The sequence below is a fragment of the Chionomys nivalis genome, chromosome 23, assembly GCF_950005125.1.
Source record: "Chionomys nivalis chromosome 23, mChiNiv1.1, whole genome shotgun sequence".
Classification (NCBI taxonomy): domain Eukaryota; kingdom Metazoa; phylum Chordata; class Mammalia; order Rodentia; family Cricetidae; genus Chionomys; species Chionomys nivalis.
In genome coordinates, this window is record NC_080108.1 from 13,066,792 (window position 1) to 13,080,147 (window position 13,356).

General features: G+C 37.8%; 1 protein-coding gene across 9 annotated transcripts in view; it reads left to right on the forward strand.

The window, feature by feature from the left end:
• Positions 1-13,356, forward strand: part of Cpeb1 (cytoplasmic polyadenylation element binding protein 1) — an 88,515-nt gene that overhangs the window by 22,190 nt on the left and 52,969 nt on the right. The window contains exon 1 of one of the 9 annotated variants that reach the window (XM_057755944.1): positions 7,631-7,647. The exons of the other annotated variants lie outside the window; for them this stretch is intronic. The gene's annotated coding sequence lies outside the window, so the exon portion shown is untranslated. Of the gene's footprint in view, positions 1-7,630; positions 7,648-13,356 lie in introns of those variants that run through there. 9 annotated transcript variants of the gene reach the window in all.

Consider the following 13,356-nt stretch of genomic DNA (forward strand, 5'->3'; position numbering starts at 1 on the left):
TTTTTATTTTATTTTAAAATATGTGTGTGTGTACACCATGGGGTACAAGTATTCATAGAAGCCAGAGGTGTTGGATTCCCTGTAGCTGAAGTTACAAGGTAGTTGTGAGCTGCCAGATGTGGGTGCTGGGAAACAAACTCTGGTCCTTAGTAAGAACAGTAAGAACTTTTGACCTAAGAGCCATCTTAAAGCCCTGTTTGTTTTCTTTCCTTCCCTTCCTTCTGCTTCCCCTTTCCTGTTTCTCCTTCCCTCCTTCCCCTCTCCTTCCCTCCTATCCTTCTGTCTATCTGTCTGTCTTTTTCTTTCTTTCTTTTGTCTCTTGGAGTTGGAGACAGGGTCTCCGATATATGTCCTTGACTGGCCTGGAATTTTCTACATAGACCTCAGACTCAAGAGATCTGCCTACCTCTGCCTCCTGAGTGCTGGGGATAAAGGTGTGCACCACTACACCTCTGGCCTCATTTGTTTTCTTCATGAGTGTCTGACTGTGGTGGGATGGATAATAAAGATAGTTTTAATTGCATTTCATGATAGCTGGTGAGCATGAGTATTTTTCATTTGTTTGATGAACATTTGCTTTATTTTTTGAGAACTATTAGTTCATTAGCCTATTTTTTTTTTTGTTTTTGTTTTTTGATTGCTTTTTGAGACAAGGTTTCTCTGTGGAATAGCCCTGGCTGTTCTGAAACTCACTTTGTAGATCAGGGTGGCCTGGAACTCAGAGATTCACCTGTCCCTGCTTCCTGAGTGTTGGGGTTAAAGGTGTGTGCCACCATACCCAGCTTCATTAACACATTTTTAAAATGTTCTGTGTTAGGGCTGGAGAGATGGCTCAGTGGTTAAGAGCACTGGCTGCTCTTCCAAAGGTCCTGAGTTCAATTCCCAGCAACCACATGGTGGCTCACAACCATCTATAATGAGATCTGGTGCCCTCTTCAGGCCTGCAGGCATACGTGCAAGCAGAATACTGTATACATAGTAGATAAATAAATCTTTAAAAAAAAATAAAATGTTCTGTGTTTAATTCTCTTATGTGTAGCTAGCAAAGATTTTTCTCCCACTCTGTAGAAACTTTGTAATTTTGAGATCCCAGTTGTCAGTATTTTAAGCAACTGAACTCTTACTCAGAAGGCATTGCCTATATCTTTATCAGGTAGTATTTTCTCTGCTTCCCACTAGCAGTTTCAGAATTTTGATTATTTTATTCAGATCTTTGATCCATTTGGAATTGATTTTTATTCAAGGCAAGATACAGAGATCTAGTTCACTTCTTCCTGCATATGGAGATCCAGTTTTCCCAGCATTATTTGTTCAACAAGCTGTCTTATTTTTGGTGTACGTTTCTGGTATCTGTTAAAAATCAGGTGGCTGTAGTTGTGTGATCTTAAATCCTCTGAACTAGTCTATTGATCTGCACATCTGATTTTGTACAGTAAAATACTGTTTTTGTTGCTACAGCTCAGTAGTATAACCTGAAATTTGCTATAGTGATGCTTCCAGGATTATTAATCTTGCTCAGGATTGCTTTAGCTATTCATACTCTTCTGTGCTTTCATGTGAATTTTAAAATAGTTTTTCCCCAATTTCTGTTATAATAGCATTAGAATTTTGGTGGAGATTGCATTGAATCTATAGAATGCGTGAGCAGAATAGCCATTTTCACAACATTATTTCTTAAATTTCGTGAGCATCATTGTTCACCTTTATGCTTAGATTTGCAGCCAACCTGGAATCCAGTTTTGTGTAAGGTTAGAAAGTTAAGATTCATTTTGTTTTGTATTGCTAGCCAATTGACTCAGTATCATTTTTGTGGGGTGTGTGTGCGTGTGTGTGGCGGGAATCCTGTATGGAGCTATACCTACAGTTCAGAAGAATATTCTGGAAGTATTTTTCCAAGATTGGACTGACAATTTGCTTGAATACTCTCTAGTTAGAAATATAGTGTTCTTGGGCCAATGAGACGGCTCAGCAGATAAGCAGTTTGCTGTCAAGCCTAATGTGTAAGTTTGGCCTCCTACCTCCTAACCACCGCATGATCACCATGGTATATGTACAACATACACATAACAAGAAATTTTTTTAATATTTATTTATTTATTATGTATACAATATTCTGTCTGTGTGTATGTCTGCAGGCCAAAAGAGGGCACCAGACCTCATTACAGATGGTTGTGAGCCACCATGTGGTTGCCGGGAATTGAACTCAGGACCTTTGGAAGAGCAGGCAGTGCTCTTACCTCTGAGCCATCTCTCCAGCCCCAACAATAAAAATTTTATTAAAAGAATTTGTATGTTATGGTAGCTTTTCACCTCTGAAAATTTTATTAGTCTTCTGCTTCCAAAATTCTACCACTGTGTGACTTTGGGATGGAATAGGGTTTGTTTTTTTTTTTTTTTGGTTTTTCGAGACAGGGTTTCTCTGTGGCTTTTGGAGCCTGTCCTGGAACTAGCTCTTGTAGACCAGGCTGGCCTCAAACTCCCAGAGATCCGCCTGCCTCTGCCTCCCGAGTGCTGGGATTAAAGGCGTGCGCCACCACCGCCCGGCTTTGGAATAGGGTTTTTGATCTTTGTGGTTATAGTCTCAAAATAGGGAAGAGAGGAAGAGGAACAGTTTTGAAAAAAAAAAATATCCTCAGCTGCGCATTTCATAGTAAGTTTACCAAAATAATGGTACAGGTTCTGACACAGATGACCTGAAACAAATCCTAGCTTTGCTGCTTGTCTGCTTTCACTATGGCCTATTCTGAATTTAAACCTTAGAACAGTAACAGTAGTACTCTTTTATAGGGGTTTGTAAAACATGGATGTTGGTTTTGAATGTGTTGGCGTTTAGTCATTTTGGCTATTAAAACATTGGCACTATTAACATTGTTGTACATAGATCCTGATGTACCAATTATCTAGGATGTACACTTTGGTGAAGAGTATTTAGGTATGGTAATCTCTTAATGACACCAAAATTTCTCTGAGAGGTTGGACCAATTCTCATTCTCACCACAAGGGTCCATCGGTGCTTGCTGCGTGATACCCTTATCTGTTGCTTTTTTCAAATGGCTGTTTTCAAGGAGTGCAGTGATACCATATATAGATTATTGTTGGCTTGCTGTTTGGTTTCAAGACAGGGTCTCATGTAGCCATAGCTGGCTTCAACTGATCTCTACCTCAGCTCCCGAAGTTCTGGGATTATAGGCATCCACCACCAACATAGCCACAATATATGGTTTTAATTTTGTATTTTCCTGATTGCTGCTTGGGTTGAAAATCTTCAAATTTTTATTGGCCATTTAAAATATTGTTCCATGCATGTTTGTGCATGTCCTTGTGCATTCTGGCAAGCGTTCTGATTTATTCTACAGTGAGTTTGTTAGATATATGCAGTTACTCTCCAGTTTTGGCTCATCTATTTCGCTGTCTGATGTTCACTTGGTGAACATAAGTTATTCATTTTAAGGTAATGCCAATGTATTGATGTTTATAGTTAGCATTTTTTTTTTTTTTGGTTTTTTGAGACAGGGTTTCTCTGTGGTTTTGGAGTCTGTCCTGGAACTAGCTCTTGTAGACCAGGCTGGTCTCGAACTCACAGAGATCCGCCTATCTCTGCCTCCCGAGTGCTGGGATTAAAGGCGTGCGCCACCACCGCCCGGCTATAGTTAGCATTTTTGTTGCATAGTTAAACTTTCCCCTATTCAAAGACATAAATATTTGTGTTACATTTGGAAAACTTTGGTCTTTTTATTAATGATATGTTACTTAAATTTCTTAAGATTTATTTTTATGTGTATATGTGTTTCTCTGATTATATGCCGCATGTGTATGTGAAGAGGACAAAAAAATTCCTAGAACTGGAGTTAACATGCAATTGTGAACTGCTAGTATGAGTTATGGGAATCAAACTCTGGTCCTTTGCAAAAGCAAGAAGTGCTCTTAACCACTGAGCCATGTTTCCATACCCTCTGCATGTGTTTCTTAGTTGTTTGCTAGTACATAGGAAGATAAAAATTTTTGTACATTGACACTATAGTCTGTAACTTTGCTAGGTTCACTTATAGATGTTATTACATACATCTTTATAGATTGTTCAGAGCTTCTCTACAGAATTATGTTGTCTGAAGATTATGGTAATTTCGGTTCTTTTATTCCTTTTTGTCATAACTTTTCTTCCTACTCCTTTGTAATCCAGGGTTAATTGGAAATGATAGCGTAAGCATTTGTGTGTTTCTTCGTAGTCTTGGGGAGGAGTGATGGGGGTTGAGGGTTTGAGCATTTTAACAGTAGGTATACTGGGGTTTGTGGATACTTTTTAAATGATTAAGGAATTTTTTTGTTTTCTCAATGTGTTTTTAGAGAAAAGTCATGAGTTTTGTTTTCTTGCAGACAGGTGTCTTGCTTTGTATCCCAAGCAGGCTTGGGGCTGGCCCCGCAGCACAGGTGAACCTTAAGTTCACAGCATTTCTCTTGTCTCAGCTTCTTGAGGCTGGAATTACAGGGTGTGAGCTACCATGCCCAGCTAATGAATGGCATTTTAAATTACATTAATTTATTGTTTGTTACTTTTATGCTTACTCCTAAGGCTGGGAGTACATCTCATTGGTAGTGTGCTTGCCTAACATCCAAGCTCAATCATCTCCAGTCTTGAAGAAAACTGACTAGAGAGCGAATTGAAATTATCAATCAACAAACATATTTTTACCTCTATGAATATGTGAGCATTCGGGAAAGAATGTCAAAGTAAAACTGGATTTTATCCCTTCCGCAAATCCAAATCTTTTTGGATTTTTCGAGACAGGGTTTCTCCGTAGCTTTTTGGTTCCTGTCCTGGAACAGTCCAGGCTGGCCTCTGCCTCCCGAGTGCTGGGATTAAAGGCGTGCGCCACCACTGCCCGGCCAAATTCTTTATGATACAATTTATTTAGCATGTTGCTAAGTTTGTTTTTTGTACATGTTTTCCTTAGGATTTTTGTGTCCACTTTAGAAACTGTCTTGCAGTTACCCTTAATATATCCTGGATGTCAGTCATGTTAGCCCCTTGAAGCATATTAGAAACTTCCTTTTATTTCTTGTTCTAAGTTTGTATAAAAACTGTGATGTTACTGCTTAAGTTTTGATGAAATTCACTGGTGAAGCCTTCTGGATATGAAGTGCTTTTTGTTTTCTAAGGTAAATTTTTAAAGTTATAATTGCATTTTTAAAATAGATACAGAAATATTATACTCTGTATTCTAAGTTTTGGTAAGCTGTATTTTTTTAGGAATGTCTCCATTTCCTTTACGTAGTCAATTTATTGATATAAATTTTTATGTAATAGCTTCTTTTAATCTTTTGAATTAATATTCTTGATACTATTAAATGTTTCCCTGACTTTTTGTCAAAATTTTAAAATAAGATCTCAGCTTTGGTTTCCCCATTCTATTATGCAGTTATTGTGTGTGTTGCAAGGGATGCTGGGGTACAGATTAGTGGTAAAGTGTGCACGGCTCTGGCTTCACTCCCCAGAGTGGCTTCACTCCCATGGGCCATGGGAGGGAGATCATTGCTTTTGAACATCATTGAGTTTCTTATTACTATTGCTGGATGAAGCCTCTCTGATAAAAGATTGGGCTATGCACCCATCTATGAGTATAACAGAGTATCATTAGGAATCATTTCATTGACTTTTTTGTTGTTGCTGATTGTGTTTGGTTCTATTCTACGACTCTGGACTATCTATCCTCCAGTTCCTGACCATCCAGGCAGTGTTGGACATGGGCTTCCCTTCATGGAATAGGGCTCTAGTTATACCAGTCATTGGTTGACCACTCCCACAAATTCTGTGCCACCATTGCCCCAGCACGTCTTGCAGGCAGGATAGGTCAAAGGTTTTGTGGCTAGGATGGTGTCCCAGTCCCACCACTGGAAGTCTTGCCTGATTACAAAAGATGTAAGGTTCAGGTTCCATATCCCCATTACTAGGAGTCCTCATATTTCTATCAAAATACTTTAAAAATTTTAAATACAATGTATTTGAGAATTGCATGCATGAATACAGTGTATTTGTGTCTGTTCATTCCTTACTCCTTTTACTTCTTCCAGATCCACCCCTTAAAAAGTTTTTAGAGAGTAAGGGGTTTCATTTTGACATTTCTATATATACATATGGTATACTTAGATCTTATTCATTCCCTGTCACTCTTTTTTCTCTTCACAATTCTAATAGTCTCCTGTGGTTTGAATGAGAAAAACCCCCATAAGCTCATAGATTTGAATGCTTGAACACCAGGGAGTGGAAGTATTTGAAAATATTAGGAGATGGGCTTTGAGGTTTTTAAAAGTCCAATCTAGGCTAGGCCTAGTGGCGCTCACTGCCTGTGCATTCAGATGTAGGACTTCTGTAGCACCATGTCTGCCTGCATTCTGCCATGCTACCTACCCACCATCATGATGGGATAAACCTCTGAAACTGTAAGCCACCCCAATTAAATGCTTTCTTTTTATAACAGTTGCCATGGTCATGATGTCTCTTCACAACAGTAGAACAGTGACCAAGACATGTCCCTTTTACTTTCATGCCCTCATTTTCTTTCCTGGATTTCACAGACAAAGCATGTGATGCTTTGATTTCAGTTAATGTGATGAACCTAATTCTATTCCATTTTCCTTCAAATAGCATTTTATTTTTTAATGATGAAATAAGACCCTATTGTGTATAGTTACCACATTTTCTTTATCCATTTATATATTCTTGGGCACTTAATAATCTGGTTATCATGAACAGTGCAGCAACAGATGTGAGTGCAGATATCTCTATAATAAGCTAACTTTGATTTGAGGTGGGGTGGGATTTGGAGTGGTATAGCTGGATCACATTGAAAGTGTTTTGTTTTTTATTCTTCCTTTGTGGTTTGGGGGGGGGGGCGTGTGGTGCCTGCCTCCTTGCTCCCTTGCTAAGATAGCACTTGGCAGCCCAGGCTTGCTGCAACTCAAGATATTTTCAATGCTGGGAAGATACAGTTTTTAGTTTTGGAGTGTTTTCCATTTGTGGTGTTATGGGGAGCCCACCAAAGATGACCACTCAGACATCCAATTTATAGCTAACTGGAAGTCTTTATTCTACCTGTCTAGAAGTACACTCATGTATTCTATGGGGACCCAAATGTGAACCCAAGCGTTTAGAGCAAGAGACTTTTAAAGGCAGAATACATCCTGATATCTCACTTTGCAGCTGTAAGTTTCAATTTAACAGAAGCTAAGGTAAGTGGTTAGCTGGAAGGGAAGGTTTGAACAAGTAGGAAGTTTAAAACAAGTTTGCTGGGACATCTTGGCTTAAGGTCCTAGAATAAAGTTGGGTAATTTTACACAGGATTCTCCATCAAGATCAAATTCTAGTTAAACCTGGAACGGCCTCAGCAAGAATACAAGATGGAGGAGCTTCTGCACTCTTTCCCTGTCACATTCTTCGCTGGTTCTGTGGGTGTGAGTCAAATAATTGACTTTTCCTGTTCTGGAGGGAGCAAAGTTGGTCCTAAGGACCGTTAGCTTAACTGAGTTTATCCTCTATTTGATGTAGTTTGCCATGCAGTTGAAGATGCAGGTTTCACCATTAGCCTGATCAGAAAAAGAATCAACAGTTTGACTAGCACTGACAACAAGGTGGTCAGCCATGGGAATCAGGTAAACAGAGACTGATGCCAAGTATCTGATCTATGTCTCCTTTCTTTTCTTTTTTTTTATACACATTTTTTATTGTTTTTATTGAGCTATACGTTTTTCTTCACCCCCTCTCTTTTTCCTTCCTCACCTTCTATCCTCTCCTGTGACTCCCACACTCCCAATTTACTCAGGAGATCGTGTCTTTATCACCTTATGTAGAGTCATGTATGTCTGTCTTATGTTTCTCTTCGTTGTCTAGTTTCTCTGGGGTTGAGATTTATAGGTGTGTTTTTCTTTGCTTTATGTCTAAAAGCCACTTACGAGTGAGCACATATTATATTTGTCTTTCTGGGTCTTACTTAATAAGTCTTTTTTATCTAGGCCCATCCATTTGCCTAAAAATTTCAAGATGTCTTTTTTTTTTTTTTTACTGCTGTGTAGTATTTCATTGTGTAAACGGACCACATTTTCTTTATCCATTCATTGGTTGAGGGGCATCTAGATTGTTTCCAGGTTATATCTATGACAAATAATGCTGCTATGAACATAGTTGAACACATGTCTTTGTGGTATGATTGAGTGACTTTGGGGTATTGCTGGATCTTGAGGTAGATTTTTTTCCAATTTTCTGAAATATCGCCATACTGATTCCGAAAGTGGCTGCACTCCCACCAGCAATGGAAGAGCATTCCCCTTACTCCACATCCTCTCCAGCATAGGATGCCATCAGTGGTTTTGATCTTAGCCATTCTGACAGGTGCAAGATGGAATCTCAAAGTTGTTTTGATTTGCATTTCTTTGATGGATAATGATGTTAATCATTTCCATGTCTTTCAGTTATTTAGATTCCTCTGTTGAGTGTTCTCTGTTTAGGTCTGGATCCATTTTTTTTTTTGGATTATTTGTTCTTTTGATGTCAAATTTCTTGAGTTATTTGTATATTGGAGATCAGTCCTCTGTCCAGTGTGGGGTTGGTAAAGGTCATTTCCCAATCTGTAGGCTGCCATTTTCTCTTGTTGACTGTGTCCTTTGCTTTACAGAAGCATCCTAGTTTCAGGAAGTCCCATTTATTGTTACTCTGAGTATGTGTGCTACTGGGGTTATATTTAGGAAGTGGTCTCCTGTGCCAATGAGTTCAAGTGTGCTTTCCAACTCTTCTGTGAGGTTCAGTGTGAGTGGCTTTATGTTGAGGTCTGTGATCCAAATGAACTTGAGTTTTGTGCATGACAATAATTATGACTATTTTCTTTCTTCTAACATCTTGATACAGTTATGCCAGCACCATTTGTTGAATATGCTTTCTTTTTTTCATCTTACATTTTTAGCTTCTTTGTCAAAGATTAGGTGTTTGTAGATATGTGGATTGGTATCCGGGTCTTTGATTCGATTCCATTGATACTCTTGTCACTTTTTATGCCAATACCAGGCTGTTTTCATTACTGTAGCTCAGTAGTAGAGTTTGAAGTCAGGGATTGTGATGCCTCCAGAAGTTCCTTTATTGTATAGGATTGTTTTGGCTATCCTGGGTTTTTTACTTTTCTACATGAAGTTGAGTATTGTTCTTTCGAGGTCTGAAGAATTCTGCTGGGATTTTGATGGGCATTGCATTGAATCTGTAGCTTGCTTTTGGTAAGATTGCTATTTTTACTATGTTAATTTCTGCCTACCCAAGAGCATGGGAGATTTTTAAATTTTATTGTGTCTTCTTCAATTTCTTTCTTCAAAGATTTAAAGTTCTTGTCTTACAAGTCTTCCACTTGTTTGGTTAGAGTTACTCTGAGATATTTTATGCTGTGTGTGGCTATTGTGAAGGGTAATGTTTCTCTGATTTCTTTCTCAGCCCATTTATCACCTGTGTAAAGGAGGGCTACTGATTTTTTTTGAGTTAATCTTGTATCCTGCTACATTACTGAAAGTGTTTGAGTTGTAGAAGTTCTTTGGTAGAATTTTGGGGGTCACTTACATGAACTATCATATCAGCAAATAGTGAGAGTTGACTTCTTTTCCGTCTGGTATCCCCTTGATCTCCATTTGTTGTCTTACTGCTCTAGCTAGAACCTCAGGTACTATATTGAATAGATATATAGAGAGTGGACAACCTTGTCTTGTTCCTTTTTTTTAATATTTATTTATTATGTATACAATATTCTGTCTGTATGACTGAAGGCCAGAAGAGGACGCCAGACCTCTTTACAGATGGTTGTGAGCCACCATGTGGTTGCTGGGAATTGAACTCAGGACCTTTGGAAGAGCAGGCAATGCTCTTAACCACTGAGCCATCTCTCCAGCCCCCCCTTGTCTTGTTCCTAATTTAAGTGGGATCACTTTTAGTTTCTCTCCATTTAGTTTGATGTTGGCTATTGGCTTGCTGTATATTGCCTTTATTATGTTTAGGTATGTTCTTTGTATTCCTGCTTTCTCCAAGACCTTTATCCTGAAGGGATGTTGCATTTTGTCAAAGGTTCAGCATCTAATGAGATGATCATGTGGTTATTTTTTTTTTCAGTTTGTTTATATTGTGGATTACGTTGACAGATTTTTATATGTTGAACCAACCTTGCATCTCTGGGATGAAGCCGACTTGATCATGGTGGATGATTTTTCTGATGTGTTCTTGGATTTGGTTTGTCAGTATTTTATTGAGTATTTTTGTATCAATTTAATGACTGAGATTGGTCTATAATTCTTTCTTAGTAATGTATTTGTGTAGTTTGTGTATCAGGGTAATTGTAGTTTCATAAGTTAGTATTTTATTGAGTATTTTTGCATCATTGTTCATAAGTGAGATTGGTCTGTAATTCTCTTTCTTAGTCGTTAGTGTCTTTGTGTGGTTTGGGTACCAGCTTAACTGTAGCCTCCTAAAAAGAGTTTGGCAATTTTTCTTCTCTTTCTATTATGTGGAACAATTTGAGGAATATTGATATTAGTTCTTTGAAAATCTTGTAGAATTCTGCACTGAAACCATCTGGCCCTGGGCTTTTTTTTTTTTTTTGTGGTGGCTTTTGATGACTTTTTATGGGTTATAGATTTATTTAATTTATTTATCTGGTCTTGATTTAATTTTGGTATGTGGTACTTATGCAGAAAATTGGCCATTTCCTTTAAATTTTTTGATTTTTATGGAGTATAGCTTTTTGAAGTATGACCTGATAATTCTCTGAATTTTCTCAGTGTCTGTTATGTCCCCCTTTTCATTACTGATTTTATTAATTTGGATATTCTCTGCCTTTTGGTTAGTTTGGATAAAAGTTTGTCAATCTTGATTTTTTTTTTTTTGAAGAACCAACTTTTTGTCTCAATGATTCTTTGTGCTGTTTTCTTTGTTTTATTGATTTCTGCCCTCAATTTGATTATTTCCTGCTGTCTACTCCTTCTGGGTGAGCATGCTTCTTTTTGTTTTAGATCTTTCGGGTGTCCTGTTAACTCGCTAGTGTGGGATTTTCCAGCTTCATTATGTTCATTTAGTGCTATGAACTTTTCTCTTAACACTGCTTTCATCGTGTCCCATAAGTTTGGGTATGTTGTGCGGTCATTTTCATTAATTTTAGACAATCTTTAATTTCTTTATTTCTTCCTTGACCTATTGGTAATTCAATTAGCACTGTTCAATTTCCATGTGTTTGTGGGCTTCCTGAAGTTAGTGTTGGTGTTGAATTCTAACTTTAAGCCATGGTGATCTGATATGATACATGTAGTTATTCCAATTTTTTGTTATATGTCAAGGTTTGGTTTGTTACTGAGTTTGTGGTCAATTTTCGAGAAGGTTTCATGGGGTGCTGAGAAGGTACATTTTTTTGTGTGTGTTTGGGTGGAATGTTCTATAGATGTCTGTTAAGTCCATTAGAGTCATAACATCTGTTAGTTTCCTTATTTGTCTGTTAAGTTTCTGTCTGGCAGACCTTTCCACTATTAGTGTGTGGGACTTAATGTGTGATTTAAACTTTAGTAATGTTTCTTTTATATATAAGGGTGCCATTGTATTTGGGGCATAGATGTTCAGTGTTGAGTTTTTCTTTTGATGGATTTTTTTCCTGTGATGAATATGAAATGTCCTTTATTCCTTTTTTTTCTAGTTTGAAGTCTATTTTGTTAGATATTAGGATAGCTACCCCAACTTGTTTCTTAGGTCCATTTGATTGGAAAACTTTTTCCCAACCCTTGACTCTGAGGTGATGTCTGTCTTTGAGGTCAAGGTGTGTTTTTTGTATGCAACAGAAGAAAGGGTTCTGTTTTTGTATCCAGTCTCTTAGCCTGTGTCTTTTTATAGATGAGTCCATTTACATTAAGGAATAATAATAATAATGTCATTTTAGTTTTTGTTACAGGTGATGTTATTGTGTGTGTTCTTCCCTTCTTTGGAGTTTACTGCTGAGCCATCATCTCTTGTCTGTGTTTTTGTGGATGTAGCTGACTTTCTTGGGTTGCAGTTTTCCTTTTAGTACTTTGTATAGGGCTGAATTTGAGGCTTGATATTGTGTAAATCTGACTCTGTCATGGAATAGCTTGTTTTCTCCATCTGTAGTGATTGAAAGTTTTTCTGAGTATGGTAGTCTGGCCTGACATCCATGATCTCTTAATGTCTGCATAACGCTTGGCCAGGACCTTCTGGCTTTCATTGTTTCCATTAAGAAGTCTGGTGTAATTCTGATAGGTCTGCCTTTATATGTTGCCTTTTCCTTTGCAGCTTTTAATATTCTTTCTTTATTCTGTATGTTTAGTGTTTTGATTAGTATGTGGCAAAGAGACTTTTTTTTGTTTTGGTCCAGTTTGATGTTCTGTAAGCTTATATCTTCATAGGCATATTCTTTAGTTTGGAAACTTTTTCTTCAATGATTTTGTTGAATATAATTTTTGTGCCTTTGAGTTGGACTTCTTTTTATGGTGTCCCAGATTTCCTGGATATTTTGTATTAAGCTTTTGTTAGATTTAACATTTTCTTTGACGGATGAATATTCAGTTTCTCTATCATATCTTCAATGCCTGAAGTTCTTTCTTCCATCTCTTGTATTTTTCTGTTTATGCTTGTGTTTGTGGTTCCTGATTTTTTTTTTACCCATAATTTCCATTTCCAGAATTCCCTCAGTTTGTTTTCTTTATTGTCTCTATTTTGGTTTTCAAGTCTTGGATCACCTGTTTGATTGCTTTTTCTTGGTTTTATTTAAGGGTTTTGTTAATTCCAATTTTTGTTTGTCTTTTCCTCTTCTTATTTGAGGAAGTTTTTCATTTTCTCTTTAAGGGCCTCAAACATTTTCCTGAAGTCATTTTTTATGTTGTCTTTTGCTTCATCTGTTTTGGGCGTTCAAGTCTTGCTGCTGTAGAGCCACTTGTTTCTGGTGGTGCCGTGTTGCTCTTTGTGTTGTTCAGTGTATTCTTACCTTGTTGTCTATCCATTTTTTCCTCCAATTGGTGTAGTTGGGGTTGTGTCTCCGGTGATCAGTCCTCTAGGCACCAGTGGTTGCTTCTCATGGAGTTGGGTCCACAGTTCTGGTCATGAGGGATGTCACTAGGCAGGAGCAGAGGTTGGGCGCAAGTGATCAGACCTTTCTTGCCTGCTGGCTCTGGCAGAGGTTGTTTAATATAAGTTTTGTTTTTCTTTATTCAAGACAGTTTTTCTGTAGCTTTGAGCCTGGAACTGTCTCTTGTAGACCAGGCTGGCCTCCCTCTAGTGCTGGGATTAAAGGCGTGTGCCACTACCGCCCAGCCATTTAATATAAATTTTCATGTGAGCTG